General features: G+C 31.9%; 1 pseudogene; it reads left to right on the top strand.

Annotated features, from left to right (window-relative positions):
• Positions 1-2,806: 2,806 nt before the first annotated feature.
• LOC148579963 (peroxisomal and mitochondrial division factor 2-like) lies at positions 2,807-9,245 on the top strand (annotated as a pseudogene).
• Positions 9,246-17,752: the final 8,507 nt, after the last annotated feature.

Consider the following 17,752-nt stretch of genomic DNA (forward strand, 5'->3'; position numbering starts at 1 on the left):
TTTGGTCAACGATGCATTTGTGATGAAGGCATGAAGGAAGGACCTGAAAGTCAAAAATAATATTAGTTAAAAATAATATATTTTGATATTATTTTTTAAGATTACTGAAATTAAATTTTGATTATTTGGCAAAAATTTTGAATGCTTTATGTCATGAATTTTTTCTTAATTGAATGATAAGACGACTTAAAACGCACATAAAAAATATTGTTTTTATACATCTAGATATTCAAAAGAGACAAAAATAAATTCTTTTAATAACACTTCAATAATTTATAAACGTTAATAGAACTGATGGTTATAGATCAAAGTGGTGGACAAGATTGAAAGTTGTAATAATGGTACTTGGTGATAACTAATTATGATTGAGTAAAGAGAATGTGGGAGGAGAAGAAGAAAATGAGAAAGGAGAACAAGGCAATATAAAAGTGGCCTTGAGACAATGACATGTATGTGTATAGAGAATAATAGTAAGAGAAATAATAGTGTGTGATACAATGAAGGGATATAATAAAAGTATAAATTACTAATTTTGAAAAAGTAATAAAATTAAAAATAATTTAATAAATTGAATATAAAATTAAAAAATAAGATATTTTTATCCATTAAAATTATGTATGAAGATAAAGAATGCTTTGAATATAAATTTTTATCTTTACTTCAAATTAAATACTGTTAAAAAATAAATAAATAAACTTATATAAGATTTATAAATAATTACTTTTTAAATATTTAGCTTGTATGATTGCACATAATAAATTTTTTAATATTTTATTTAATTTAAATTTATAAATTTTATACGTTCTAAAAGTCAAATAATTTATAAAAATTTTATATTTATTTTTAAATATTTTTTTATTCTAAATTTTTAAATTATTTTATCAAATTTATTATTTTAAAAAAATATAAAAATTAATTTTTTAAAAATAATAGAAAAGCATAGTGCCTGTTAAGCCGCTTGTCTATAACAATATATAAAGCCAATACAAAGAGTTGACCATGACTTTGGTGTCCAATTCTTTTGGACTATATTTACCCTCTAACAAACCATTTCATAAAGTAAATTATAAGGACAAAATAGTCATAAAATTTATTTTGAAAAAACTAATAACCTCCCACTAAAATAAAAGTCGTTTTGTTATTTCTATAACCATGATAACATATCTTCCAACAAAAAAATACAAGCTGTCTGCAAATTGCTAATAAATTAGAAAATAGACTAATGTAAATATTAATGTCTTCATATTCTTCACAATCTTCATATTTTGTTTAATTCTATATTAATTTTAGTTTATATCTTTTGTTTTATCAATGTCTTCACATTTTTCACCCTCTCCATATTTTGTTTAGTTCTATGTTAATTTTAGTTTATATCTTTTTGTTTTCAGTACGTTGTCCTCTCACCAGTATTTTGTTCACTCTAACTATTCTATTAATTTTTTTTTGTAATTTCTTTAAAAAATCTACCAATTTTGTTCTTTATGCACTTTTTGTATTTCTCTTACTTGTTGTCGCCCTTCTCCTTTCTTTAACACCCTCAATTGCATCATTCCAAAAATATTTTATTAACTTATTTTTTCTTTTTAAATTACTTTGCAATAATATTTTTTATTTTTTAAATTATTAATTATGTAGAGTATTATATTTAAAATTTGAGTACATAAATATTTACTCTAAAATTAAATTAAATTGTTAATTTTGTCTACTACAATATCATTTTTTTACATATTGGCTAAGTTACTAGATTGCGATATACAAAAGATGCAAGAAAGTTCGCACCTATCAACGATTCATTAAAAATATTATGTTAATTTTTTAAACTATCTAAATTATTAATTATGTAGAGTATTGAATTTGATATTTAATTGATATAGAGTATTAGATTTGACATTTATTAATTTTTGAAATTATATTGCAAAAAAAAATAATTAATTTAATATTATCTGTTTGTCACATGATTGGTGTAAGATCCACAATTTTAAAAGTTATTAATAAATTATTTACGATCTATTATATTTATTTAATATTATATTTTTAGAAATTTTCATATATAAGTTAAGTATATTCTTAATTATTATTTAGAGTTCTTATAATTGAAAAATGGTGAATATTTTATATTCCTTAATTTTTAATATTTATATTTCTAACCATATTTTATAAATAAAGGAGAACTAATCTAATTATAATCAATTTTCATTGAATTAGTATTTATTCGAAAATAAATTTCAAGTTTATAATAAAATTCTTTTTCAAAGATGATTATTATATATTTAATTTGAATTTAGATTTTTACTCTATACTTTTGTTTTTTCTAAAAAAATTACTACTTTATCTTAATCTCTAAAATCTCCAATTTCATCACACAACACAAACCCTAATTTACCTTCACTAACCAAAACCTTAACCTACTCACCTCCCTCACCCTTACACCCCACAGAAAGACACACACTACGCAACACAGTAGCAGCTGTTGAGAAAGAAAAGATCAGAAGAGAGGGAGAGGAGCGGAGAAGAGGGAGCCGTGGCAGGGAAGAAGAAAAAAGGAGGGAGACGCGCCGGAGCTGGTAAGCCTCGCCGCCACTGACGCCGCGCCATCGAGAGACCAGATGAGAGGGAGATAGAGCGCGACCTTGAGAGAGAGAAGGAGTGGTCATCGTCGCTGAAGAGGAGCCGCACCGCCACTGCACCATGTCTTGCCGCCATTGTCGCATCATCACCGCTAGCTTCGTCGGATCTCTGTTAGAGTAACAGAGATGATGGTAATGTAGGGCTGAGTTGTGGTCCTTGCATGCTGAGTTTAGTAGTCATGCATGCGACATCAAGCTGCCACGTCATCAACAGAGTCATTGCCGTTCCATTTTCTCGGCAATTTGTAAGTTCGGTAAGCTGTTTCCTGTTTTGAATTCTTTTAGTCGCTGTTCAGTTATATGCTTCTAAGGTCCTTGCAACATTAATTCTTTAGGTTTGAGTTTCGGTTCTAACATGCCGTGATTAGAGTTGCTGTAGTTGTGGCTGCCATGGATTACGCGCTAAGAGTAAAAGTTTCCTTGACGCATTTGGTTTTCGAGTTTCGGCTTTTCGAGATAGGGGCTTTTTCTAAAAATTTACTGTTGTAATTGGAATTGTTATAAATTGATGTTGATGTGCGAAATGCATTTTTTGTGATCATGTATGTCTTATGAGTTATCTGTTTTGTCTTGGATGAATATGGTCATCTGCTTGATTGAATTATCGACTGATTTGTTAAAATTGGAGATTCTGAATTGGTTTGGTTTGATATGATTTTCAAAGTTTCAAAGTCTGAATTCTATTTTATTGGAAACTAATTTGGTTTTGACCTCGTTGGAAATGGTTGCGGAATGTTTTGGTTGGGACCCCAAAAAGGGTGGCAAAGTCCATGTTTTAGGGGAAGTACTGCCGAAATTTCTATAAAATCCGAGACTTTATCTGAAACGTTGTTTAGAAAATTTTGAACTTAACACTTATACTATTTTAACTTGAACTATTTAAGAAAGTGATGATTTAAGTCTTGAATTGAATTATTGCCAAGAGAATTTTGATGGAGCTTTGTTTCTTTTTGAAAGACTTATGTTTTGAGGCTGTTTTAAATGTGAGATGGGTTTATGTTTTTGAATTTGACTTAAAAATTTCATTCGGCGGAGCTTCAGTGAATTTACAAGTAAATGGACCTTGATCGAATGACTCCACTTGCGATGTTTTGGAAAAGTTAAGGAATTGGTTTTAAGGAATGAAATTAAAAATTGTTTTGGTTCAAACGGATGTGTTTTCGGCTTTAAATGATTTGGTTTTATTTGGATTTTCCTTTATTTAATTCAAATCAAGAAAACATGATTTTTCAAGAATTTTAATAAATTTAAGAAAAGGAATTTGGTTATTTTTCCTTAAAGTCTTGAGACCTTGCTGGAATAATTAATTGATAACTCTGATTTTAAAGTAATTAAGCAGATGGCTTCAAAGAGGAGGATTTTGAGTCTTTTCAAAGAAAATTTTCATTTGATATGATTTTGTAATTTTTTGAGAGTTTTGAGAAAATGCTACATAAAGTAGCTCGGTTTTAAAGAGGAGTTGATTTTGAAGAAAAAGTGGCTTCGGAGCTTGAAATAGCTTAAGATATGAGAAGGATTTTGAAATTGAGACAAAGATGAATTTGATTGTTGTTTTCAAAGAAAAGTGATTTGAGAAGAAGTGTTATATGGCATGAATGATGATTTGACTTGAGATGGATTGTGAAGAAAGTGCAGAAATGATGATGAATGAATGATTATGAATGGTTATGAATGAATTGGAATGATAATGAAAATAAGCTTGAATTTGATTGCAATATGCCTCCGAGTAAGATGCAGTGGTGTTATCCACTTGCTCCGAGTAAAAGGCGAGAATACCAGGTAAGATGCAGTGGTGTTATCCACTTACTCTGGTTGAGAGTTTGAAACTCCGAGTAAGATGCAAGGGTGGAATTCTATCGCCGCTTGCTTCGGGTTGAGAACCATAACACCACCTGGGTAAGAGGCAGGGTGAAGTTGTCCCTTGCTCCGGGTAAGCAGGTAAGATGCAAGTGTTAAGGCGTTGTCCCACTTGCTCCGTGTTTGGTGTTCTATCCAGGGTTAGCTACCGGACATGTCGGGTTTGGCTTTATAACCGACAGATGAGACTCATCATCCATAGGACAGGCATTCATCATATGTATTTGTATGACATTGTTTGGGTGTGCATATTGTAATTGGTTTGCCTATATAAATAATTATGTTTAAATACTAATTACTTTACTTGATGTAACTGCTTGCTTGTATTTGACCCTTTTTACTTGTGTTTGTGTCTGGAATTGGTTGAATTTATGGTGATTGGCTGAGGATTGAGTTTTTGGGCCTAGGGCCATGGTTGATTATGAGATGGGCCGAAGGCCGTGTTTGGTTTGTGTTTCTGGTTTAGTAAAGTATGAAAAACTAAACTGGTTCAGCATAGACTTAATGAACCTATGCTTAGAACAGCTTAGTTATTCATGTTGTCTAGGAAAAACTTTTATATTATGAGATAGGGTGCAGAGCAATTAAAGAATTTTATGAATTAAACAATCAGTTTCTCAATAACACGTTAGAAATAGGACTTCAGTTCTAGATATAACAACAGAAGATAATCATCCATGATAGGCAATCGAAATATGAGGCCACAAATTTTAGTAGGGTTCAAGGAGGAAAAGAAATCAATATAGTCTCCAATTTGAGCAGGAAAAAGCAATTCCACAGCACAGTAAGAAGCCCCAAACACAAAAAAGCTGAACAATAAAATTAACTACACAAAAAACACAATAAAAAAACATGAATAACCTTTATAAATTAGGTTTCAATTCTTGAGATTTCCATTTTCATAAATTAGGTAATCTTTTTGTTCTTTGCTTCTTAACTTCATTCTCTTTTCTTATGAGTAAACCATCTCCTTGTCTGAACTTCACCCAACCCTTATTTTGAAGCCATATAGTAAACCCAATGCAGAATTGTAGCTGTGTTTCTCTTTTGAATCAATGACAGCAAAATAACAAGTAAAACAGATTGGATTTATAACTCAATCTCAGCAGAATTAATTCAATATCAATTTCAGGAAAAATTATTCTCAGCATAATTAATAAATTAAAGTTAAAAAAATTTAATTTATAACTCCATCTCAGAAGAATTAATTCAACATCGACTGACTGAATTCAAATAAAACTTAAAAAGATTAATATCTCAAAACTTAGCAGAATCATCAATAATTTATCATATGTATATTCAGAACAAAACAAAGAAGAAAATAATATAATATAATTACAACAAATTGAACATTATTGAAGAGGGTAAAAGGGGAGGTTTTTACATTATCTGGATTGGCAGCGAAGGGGAGAAAGAGACAGCATAGAGAGCCAGAGAGTAGAGAGATAGAGAAATTCAAATAGGGAACTTTAGTCACGTGAAACAGAAAAGCAGCGATGACAAGATTGGCGGGGAGTAGAGAAGGGGCCACAGCAAAAAATGATGAGGATGGGAGAAGCAGAAACGACGCACGGCAAGGAGGGGAGAAATAGCGACGACCCACAGCAAAAAGTAGAGAAGCGGCGATGACCAACGGTGAAGAAGCAGAGAAGCAGCGATAGAGAGAGCTCAGATAGGGAAACAGCGACGCCAACAGCAGCCCGGAACCGACCTTAGCTTCTAGCGACGCGAGGAGAAGAGCAGAATGAAAGAAAGGGGAGATGATGATGGTGGCTCTAATAAGGTTTAGGAAAATCTAAGGTTGGTGAGGTTGTGTGTGTGAGAGAGAAAGGGGATGGGGTGTAATTCAACACTGGACTTTTGTCTCTTTGGAATCAAAATGGTGCCATTTTATTATTGGATTAGCGAACCGGGACTTAAAAATACCCGATCGGATTGCTCGGTTCGCCGGTTAACCATCAGTTCATCTGGTTTATAAACCGGTTTCTTACAGAACGGTTTTAGAAGTCAACTGGACCGGCCAAATGACTTTTTCTTGGATAACCCGGTCAAACTAGTCGGTCCGATCCGATTTTCAAAACTTTGGGTTTGAATTTTCGTAATTTATTGAGTCTAATTAAATAAGCATTTTGAAATACATTAAATAGAATCGTTAATTTGACAATTATTAATGAATAACTACTCGAAGAAAAAAAATATTACATAAATAATAGAAATAAATTGATAATATACAAGCTAATTTAGATAAAATAAAAATGTAACAAAAAGATGATATAGATTTTCACCTTTTCATATGTGGTACAAAGATAATATATAATCTAATAAACGGTACATATTTTCATATATAAGAATATGAGACTTAATATTATCCTTTTAAGGAGTTTCTCTGCCTTAATAAAAAAATAATATCATTTAAATTTGATTTTTAACTTTCAAGATAAATGAAAAGAGTTAACTTTTTAAGCATTAGATAATTTAAAAGATACTTATTAAATAGAAAGTTAAAATTATTCTGAACTTAAAAAAAATTAATAACAAAATTGAGTTTGCTCAAAATCGTAAAGAGAGAAAGAAAAAAGAAAGAGAAGTTGAAACTTTCTAACTAATTATAAAGAATCACTGCCATCAAAGCTGTTAAATTTAAGTATATTAAGTGAGAATTAAGAAGCAAATCAGAACGATAAATCTAAAAATTTTCTGTCTCTCTTTATATAGTGTTTCACTTTAAGTAACTATTTTTTTTATAGTATTCAAATGACGAACAAAACAATAAGAAGATTTGCATTAGATTATAAAAATTAATCTCATCCTTATAATACAATGGTATTATTTAAAAACATCTAAAATAAAATAATAAAGTATAGTTTAATTAATGTGCACAATAAAATAAATATGAAACTTATATAGTAGCAGTCAAATGTGAATAGCAATGGCTATCTTCTGTCCCAAAGTACTATATTAAACTGTGACTTAAATTTATAATTATTGGTTAAAAAACTTATAATTATATACTATTTTTTATTATTTCAGTTGAAAATAATATATTTTGATATTATCTTTTAGGATTATTAACATCAAATTTTGATAATTTGGGCAAAAATTTTAAATGCTTTATATCTTAATAATTTTTTTAGCAAAATTTCAACAACTCATAAAAGTTAATAGAATAGATGGTTATAAATTAAAGTGATAGACAAGATTAAAAGTTGCGATAATGATATTTGGTGATAATTAATAACGATCAAGTGAAGAGAAGATGGAAGGAGAAGAAAAAACGAGAAAGGAGAACAAGGTAATATAATAGTGGCGACGAGACAATGGCAGGTATGTGTATAGAGAATAATATATAGTAACAGAAAGAATAGTGTTTGATATAGTGAGGGGATATAACAAAATATAAATTAATTATTTTGAAAAAATAATAAAATTAAGGATAATTTAAAAGATTAAATATAAAATTAAAAAAATATTTTTTATCAATTGAAATTATGTCTAAAGATAAAGAGTGTTTTGAATATAAATTTTTATCTCTGCTTTAAATTAAGTACTATTAAAAATAAATAAATAAATAAACTTAATAAAACTTATAAATAGTCACTTTTAAATAATATTTTTAGGTCTTTATTTTGATTGTTTACAGATAAAAACAACATAATAAATTTGTTTAATATCTTATTTAATATAAAGGGTTAAGTACCTTTTCCGTCCCTAAGGTTTGGGGTGAAAATTAAATTTGTCCCCGACCTTTTTTTGTTATTAAAATCATCCTCAACGTTACAAAATGTTATAAAATTGTCCTTTTTATTTTTTTACTAAATTACCCTTAACAATTAATAAAAATAATATTAAAAAATAAAAATAAAACCCCACCCCACCCCTACCCCCACCCCGGTCTCTCTTCATTATTTTCCCTCTCCGTCCCCTTCATTCTACCATTCTCTTTGAAACCACCTCCTCCTCAACCCCCAATTCTTCTTCTCTCCCTTTTCGTCACCCTACCATCTTCGCCCCCGCCTCTTTCTCTACCTTCTTCTCCATCTCTATCGCCAACCTCAACCCTTCCTACATCAGCATCGGCTCTAGCATGACTCCATATCGGATATGAGTGCCGCCAAGGAGACGATGGCTGAGGCTGCTGAGCTCAGGAAGATGCTACCGGAGATGAAATCCTAGGTGAAATTACTGGAACGAGAAGTTGAATTCCTGAAGAAGGACAAATCTAAGAGTGAAGAGAAAATTAGGGATTTGGAGAACAAAATTATGGCTTTGGAGAAAAAAGATGTTGATGAGAAGAACAAGTGGACTAGGTTGAGGAGGAGTTGAAGGAGAAGATTCAAGAGAAGGAAAAGGAGGTTTTGGAATTAAGGCAGAAGATTAAGGAAATAGAGAGCTTTGTAAATTCGAAGAGCTCGGATATGGAGGAGTGGGTTAAGGAGAAACTGAGCTTGCAGGAGGCACTGAAAAAGTCTGAGGAGAGAGAAAAGAGTTTGGAATTGTTTTGTTGCTTGATTGAAGGAAGAAACAGGGGTGGCTAAGAATATGATCAGAGGACTAAACTAGAAGGTTGATACTGTGAATGGTGGAGTGAATGGAAATGGGGTTATTGCTAGGGATGGGAAATGGGTGAAGGGTTTGAATGTTCAGTGGCCTGTGGTGGTAATTGGTTCTACTGTTGTTGCAGCTACTGTTGTGATCTATGTCTTCTCTGGAAAACGTAGGTGAGAAGAAAAAGGATTAGAATTTGAATGATGCGGGAGGGTTCTAGAGGTTAGGTTTTATGTTACTAGGGTTTATTTTTACAAAAAATATGTTTCTATTTTGGTTGATCTATGAAAATAATAACGATGATGGTTTCTTATATCGCTTAATGTTTATCAAGCTTGTGAATTTTGATTTCTTGTTGAAAAGTTGGAATACTTATTGGTTGTTAGCACTTTCTTCTGAGGAATTAAAACAGAATTTTGTGTGTTGAGTTTGCTCACTGCTTGACCTTGATGATAAATTTAATTTGATAACCTTGTTACTGATTTACTGCTCAAAAATTTTCTTGATGCTAAATTTTGTGCTCTGGTTTTTTGTTTTTCTGTTGTAAATTATTCTGAGGAGGGTGAGGGTGAGGGTGAGGGTGAAGGGTATTTTTTTAATTTTTGTTTAAGGGCAAAATTGTCCAAAAAATATTATTTATGGACAAAAAGACGATTTTATCATATTTTGTAACGTTGAGGATGATTTTAATAACAAAAAAGATCGGGGACGGATTTGATTTTCACCTTAGACCTTAGGGACAAAAAAGGTACTTAACCTTAATATAAATTTATAAATTTTATACATTCTAAAAGTTAAATAACTTATAAAATTTTTAATTTTTTTTATTCTTAATGTTTAAACTATTTTAGCAAATCTATAATTTTAAAAATAAAATTATCAAAATTAATCTCTTAAAAATAATTGAAAAGTGGTTGAACAGTGCCTATTGAGTAGCTAGTATTATATAATAATAATAACCACATATGATGCCAATATATAGAGTTTTGGTTTCCAATTTTAAGTTTTAATATTGCCCTTAATGATAGATGTTCTTCCATATATCTTTCAGTTACATTAAATAAAAAAACTTCCACAGTTAACAGCAACTTATATTGTAACGATCCACATTTTTGAAAATATAAATATAAATAAGTTATAATTTATTTTATAAATTAGAGTTCCTTATTTTTAGAAATTATTTTAATATAAGTAATTGAATTAATTTTATAACTTTTTGAATTCAATCAAATTTATATTCTTATATATATTTTTATTATGATGAAATATTTAACATAATTAAAACTATAATTCTAGTAATTTATAAGTAATGAAAATTATATGTATATTTTAATTTGATTAATTGATATTTTTGATTTAAAAATAGAGTTTAGTTAATGATATTATTATCGAACTCAATATCCACCGATTTGAGTAAATATTGGTACTCTTCGGTGAACTTAGCTTTACTAATGCTTCACTGTATATCTTTTATTGTTATGTTACTAATGTCATTTTTATTAGTAACTCATATATATTATTACTTGTGTTTTAATATATTCAGTTTTCATAATTATCCGTTTAAGATATTTATAACTTGAATTGCTGACTCAATAGCTTGAAACCGCGATACCCAACCCCCTAATGACACGTACCCCCTAACTCACTATATAATCATCATCATCAGCCATTAATCTTCCTTTTCATCACTGAAAGGAAGAAAAATGATAGAGAGAGAACGTGAGAATTCATGGCACCTCCAAGCTTTGGAGCTTCATTTCTTACAATCCGTAACTAAAATAAAAAATTTAATCCAGAAAAAGTGTTTGTATCTTCTTCCTCTACACGTTGGTGTTAGTTTTTTTCGGTAGAAGTTGACAGTGACGTAGCTCCTCTTCCCCTTAAGTTCGGCCAATTGGAGTTCTAGGAGGCACAGACGATTTCTGACGTTTGCTTCTTCAGCAGCTCGGTCAGAAAGCTTTTCCGGAGCTTTTGTTGTTTTGATTTCAAACGGAGGTAGGATTTTGATAATTTATCATTGGTTAAATTGGTATTGGACAAGTGAATTGATATTGTGATTTATTATTGATTGAATTTATGTTGAATTTTTGTGATATATTGATATTTGTGATTAGTTTGGGGTTTGGTTGGCCTAAGTGCAGCGAAGAACTGAATTATTTTGATGAATTCGGGGCTGGAATGTTGTTGGTGATCAAGTAGAATTGGTGAAATTTGATGATGGCATTGAGATTTAATAATAAATGAATTGATGAATTGATGACATTATTTGAAATATGAAAATGGTTTAATTTTGGAGGCAGTTTGATTTTTAATTGGTTTAAATTTATAAATGTTTTGATATTAGAAATGGTTTTAATTTACTGGAAATGATTTGAAAGAATTTGTGAAATGGTTTGGATGGGACCCGAAAAGGGTGGCAAAACCCGAGATTAAGGGGAGATGCTGCCGAAATTTTTTTATAAAATTTAAGACTTTGTTTAAAATGTTGTTTAGAAAAAGATTGGATTTGAGAACTTGCATGATTTGATTTTTGATTTATTAAGAAAATAGTTATGTTTCGATTTTAATTCATTTAAGAAAAGTATATGTTTTGAGTTCGATTTATTTAGAAAAGAATTATTTACAATTTTAAATTATTTAAGGAAAGTATTATGTTTTGAGGTTGATTTAAATATGAAAAAGACTTATGTTTTGAATTTGACTTAAAAATTTCATTCGGAGGAGTTTTAGTGAACTTTAAAAGTAATTTAATTTTGATTGAATGATTTTGTTTTGCGACATCTTGAAAAAAGTTAAAGAATTAGTTTTAAGGATGAAACTGGGATTGGTTTTGGTTTTAAAATTTGTTCGGAACTTCTGATATGTATAATTTGGTTTTGATTTGATTTAGAAACTTTATTTGATTAAATTTAATTTAAGAAAATAATGATTATTAAGGATTTCTAATGAACTTAAGAAAATGAGTTTGGTTGTCGCTCCCCTAAAGTCTAGAGGCCTTGCTGATGGCTTTAAAGAATAAATGGTGTCCTTTTGTATTTTGAATGAAAAATTGTTTTAAGTGAAATTGTTTTAAAAGTTTTGGAGAATGTCACAAAGGGGTGGTTTTGGTATTAAAAGAAAAAGAACAAAAAGAGAAGGATGTATTAAGTAAAAGGATCTCTGCCACAGAAGAGCAGAGAGCGGTGACTAAAAAATTTTTAATGAACGTCTGTCATAGTAGAGAAGATAGAAAAAAAGGTATAAATTAAAGGGATCTCTACCGCAGTAGAGTAGAGAGCAAAGATTGAAAAGAAATTGAGTGCTGTTGGGCCTTAGTGCTAAGTGTCTAGTGAGGACAGCGATGCGTAATGGTCACCTGACACTATAGGGATGGCTTAGTAAGGACGGCGATGCGTAACGCTCACTGGAGACCGAAAGGAAGGTTCCCTTATGAGGACGTCGGTGCGTAACACTCATGGAGGGGACGTCGGCTGAGATAAGGACAGTAGTATGAAACGCTTATCTCAGGACCAATGTCGGGAATCGGACAACAAACCGACACATGAGCTCATGGCCTGTATAGGACTAGACATGCATCATACTTGTTTGCGTATGCTTGTTTGTGATTGTGTTTTCTATGATTGTGTGTGCTTGTGATTGGATTCTGTGTTCTATAATTGTTGAATTGGATGGTACTTTGTTGACTATTATTGCTAACCAAATATATAAAATGAATATAACTCTACACCCCGACCCTACTAGAACTCCCCAGTTCTTACGCCTATCTCCACCCCCTTTCAGCTACAGGTGCGAAGGTTTAGTGCGGAGCTACAAGAGTATTGAAGATTATGTTTACGAGTTAAGTTGTTAGATTTTGTTTTCACCCTCGTCGTTTATTGATTTTAGTTTTTAGAGGGGTAGGACTTGTAATTGAGGTTCTTTGACTAAGTCTGTGTGTAACACCCTACTACACAGAGCTTTACGCTTAAGTCGTAAAACAGAGGTGGTGTGGGATTACGATCTCTAAAATAAAATATATGTACATTTGATAGCAGAAAGAATATAATAAATGAAGAGCCTTGAAAAATAGGTGAAACAAAATCACTAAAATAAAAGCACATCACTCAGGAAATGAGATTACTTGCGTGCTAAGAAAACTAAGGTTCATAAATATACATAGACAAAAAGTGGGAATAGAGAGTCAAGGGTACAAAATAACAAGCTCCTAACTCAACCTGCGAAGCTAAGGTTGGCCAGAGAATATTTACATACTTATATACATGCCCCAAAATCCAAAATACAAAGATAAACCCTAATTTTCCATAAACCTCTAAGAGGTACAAAATAAAGTAGCTGTTTGGAGAGTTAAATACATATATAAACATAAATTTTACATAAAAAAAATCCAGAAACTACTCTGTTACAAAAGTCCAGGCGCCTACCAAGGAGCCTCTCGACCTGCATCTGAAAAACAACAACACAGTATGGGGTGAGAACCAGAGGTTCTCAGCATGGTAAAGGTGCCACGCATATAAGATATAAGGTTCTGGGAATGCCAGAAGAAATCCTAGAACGCCGACACTCAGAGTTAAAGCTTAAGGAACTAAAACAGAAGCCACAAATGGGTGGTCATCTAAAGGTTCTCAACCTAACTAAACCTATACACTAAACTTTTCCACCTTCCCTCTGTTCCTCCATCTCCTTTGAGTTGCACAGACAAACAAGCAAAACAAGGCAAACACAAGTAGTTCACAAGTAATACAGTTAACAATTATTACAAATAACATATTATAATCACGTAGGCAATCCCATATAGTTCACAAGCAAGCAAATCAGACAATATGCACATGATGTATGCCTGTCCTATGGCTGTTGATATCAACTGTCGGTTACGTACCCACCTCGACATGTCCTGGTAGATAACCGTATGAAATTAACCATGGAAAGAATTCCAAGCTGACATGGGGGAGTCGACACCCCAAGCTCAATGATAACCATGGGCAGGATCCCAAACTGACAAGGGGAGACAACACCCCAAGCTCAATATTATCCATGGGACGAATCCCAAGCTGACATGGGGAGACAACACCCCAAGCTTACATGGGGGAGACAACACCCCATGCTCAATGTATTCAATCATTCTTCATAAATATTATTTTCATTCTCAATAATAATTTATAGCTCATTACATCTTTCTCAACGTTACTTTACTCTCTCTTAATTGCCTTATCTGCCATTTTCATCATCCTTATTAATCAGGTACCATCTCCCTCAACCACCTATTACCTTGTAAAATTCTTTCTTCATTTTCAAGTTACTACTATTTCCTAACTTCATCCTATTACTAGACTTACTAATAGGATCTAGGGCCACAGGAATGAAAATAGAGGTTTAGAGCTTTAAATTCAAGCTTTAAAACACAAAATTCCTTTTTGCTGAAACAGGGGCAACGCATACGCGTGGGCATAAAAAAATCCTTACTCATGTACGCAAGCTCCCTGCATTCATACGCATGAAACCTAACTCGAAAGGGATGGTCGCGTCGTGAGCAGCTGGACTCGTACGCAAATCCCAGGTCACGCGTATGTGTAGACGTATCACAGAGGATAAATATCGGTAAAGAATTTCTCAAAAATAATAAAGTTGCAAGTATAGTTCTAAACTGACAAATAATCTTCGGTTAACGTTTAATTTGTTTGTCACAATGCAAACCAATAAAAATAATCGAAGTATTTAAACTTCAGGTCGTCTCTCAAAGGAATTACAGGGAAGTGTACTTATTATTGGTTGTGAAAATGTATTTTTGGGGTTTTTGAATGATGAACAAGGAATGTAAATAATAATAAAATAAACTAACAACTAACAAAAGTCCTAGCAAGGGCTGAGAATTGGAATTCCTATCCTCATTATCATCGTCAACTGTGATGGTAATTGCCTTTTTCTATCACTTAGTTAACCTCTAACAGTTGAAGGAAAGTCAAGTGAGCAAAATCAACTTGAGTTCACAAGTCCTAATCAAAGACTAGATTTAGTGAAGCTCAAGCCAACTAGAAATTTTCAATCACCAATCAACAAGAGATTTTGACAATTCAAGAGTCTCCAAATTACTCAATCCAAGCCAAGAACACAAAAATCTATTTTAAAATCTAACCAAGCATTTTATCAAATACTTGGAAGGCTGATGGGTGCGAAAACTGACTAGCTAAGAAATTAATAAACGAAATGCGTTGCAAGTATAGTTCTTAACCAGCTAAAATCCGCCTCACCAATTTAAAAAGGGTTGTCACAAAATTAGAATTAAAAATACTGGAAATATGAGTCTCAGGTTGTCTCCCAACGAGTTGCAAAAAAGGGTGCTAATTTATTAATCAGTAATTTTCAAGAAAGTTTGAGTTGGATAATGAGCAATTTAAAATAACTGTAAATTAAAGCAATAAACTAAGAATTATTATTAATATTAAACGACCTTGACTGGGGGAATGATTAATTGGAAGTTCTATCCTTGTTGGAATCTTATCTAGTGTAGTGTAAAGAGGTTGTTGTTTTCACTTAGTTAACCCTTACTAAATAAAGGAAAGTCAAGTGATTGAGCTAACTCTTATCCGCAAATCCTAGTCCTCTCCCTTGGGAAGGTCTAGCGTTAGTAGATACAGAATTAGCCAACAACGTCTAATCTAACTAAGCACTTGAGCATTCCAACTCAAGTGTCTCCTTTTAATCAACCCCCATGTCAAGTAGAAAAACTACTCTATTGACATCGATATAATACTCATAAAAATATAAGAAGACATAATAAATTAAATAAAATAAAATAGAGAATTAATAATTAATTAAAAGTAAAGGTAACTCTATATATTAATAAATCCAAAATGCAACATACTTATCTGAATAGGGTCAATGATCAACTGAAGAGAGTAAAGGAATAAAGAAACAAACTAAAGTAGTAACTTCAACGGAGGTAATGACTCTTCAACATCCAAAATCCAAAGCAAAAGCATAAACTATCAATGTAAAGCTAATCTAGATTCAGATCTAAAACTAAAAGTAATCCTAATATCAATGTATCTGAATGTTTGTGGATGGGTATTGACTCTCTGCATGTTCCCTAGCTTTAGTCTGTGTTTTTGGGCCGAAAACTGGGTCAAAATGCGGCCTGAAATCGGCCCCAGCGTATTCTGTTATTTCTATAGATAGTGCAGGTCACGCGTACGCGTCGTCCACGCATTCGCGTTATTCAGCGATTTTCTTTCTCACGTGAGCGGGTCGTCCACGCGTTCGTGTCATTCGTGCAGAATCCAATCCACGCGTATGTGTCAGGCACGCGTTTGCGTCGCTGCGATTTCTTCATTTCGCGCGCTCGCGTGAGCTATGCGCTCGCGTTTGTGTTCGCTGGTCATCTCCTTAGTTTCTTGTGTTCCTTCCATTTTTGCAAGCTTCCTCTCCATTCTCTGAGCCATTCCTGCCCTATGAAACCTGAAACACTTAACACACGGATCACGGCATCGAATGGGATAAAGGAGAATTAAAATACACTAATTAAATGTTTCTAGGAAGCAAGTTTTCAACCATAGAACTCAACTAGGAAGGAATTGCAAAATCATGCAGATCATATGAATAAGTAGGTAAAGACTTGATAAAACTACTGAATTAAACACAATATAAATCATAAAATAATGGTTTATCAACCTCCCCACACTTAAACATTAGCATGTCCTCATGCTTAGCTTAAGGAGATAAAATAAATGAGTGGGGAAATGCAAGACTCATGCAATGCAATGCAACCTATATATATGAATGCAACTATATGGTTCTTGTCTACTTGGTTAAAAATAAATAAGTTCCTTAAGACAAACATAAATCAAATTCCACTAATTCAAATTATGTAGTAAAAAAAGGTAAAATTGTAAGAAGACAGCTCATAAAAGCAGGAAACATATAATTAAGCATTGAACCCTCTCTGATGGTGTATGTGCACTCTAGTCTCTCAAGTGTATAGGGTAATCACTCTACTCTTCTCTAATCATGCTTTCTAAACTTTGTTCTTCACCTAACCAATCAACAATATTTAATGTACCAATGCAAACATCATGAGGTCTTTTCAAGGATGTAATGGGGCTAAGGTAAGGGTAAGGGTATGCATATGGCTAAGTGAGCTATAAATTGAATCCTTGACTAAACTAAGCTCTTACCTAACATACATACTCTTATATGCTTTAAATTCATGCCTAGCTACCCGTAATTCCCCACTTTCACATTCCATACTCATGTATTAACTTTTTCTCTTAACTTGTATCACATATGCATTGATTTTTCATTAACTTAACATTGGGGTAATTTTGTCCCCTTATTTAATTACTTCATATATATATATATATATATATATATATATATATTTTTTTTTTTTTTTTTACTAGGAAAATAAACATAGCTTATCAATGCACATGGATTTTTTTTAATTTTTCTAGTTTCACATGAGTAGGTACCCAAATTCTCATTATTTTATCATGACACATTCCCTTATTAACCCATGTTCCCACAATCTTTCCATACTCAGTTGACACATAATTTCTATCTTAAGCTAACCAAAGATTCAATTTGGGGTAATTAATTTGTTTTTCTGCTTAAGGCAAGTAATGCGATAAAATATAGAACAAATGGGATTTAAAAGGCTCAAAGTGGTTGATAAGGGTGATTGAAAAGGTAGGCTTATTTGGGATAAGTGATCTAAACAAGTAATGGCCTCA

The sequence above is a fragment of the Arachis ipaensis genome, chromosome B10, assembly GCF_059453495.1.
Source record: "Arachis ipaensis isolate K30076 ecotype BB chromosome B10, ASM5945349v1, whole genome shotgun sequence".
Lineage (NCBI taxonomy): Eukaryota > Viridiplantae > Streptophyta > Magnoliopsida > Fabales > Fabaceae > Arachis > Arachis ipaensis.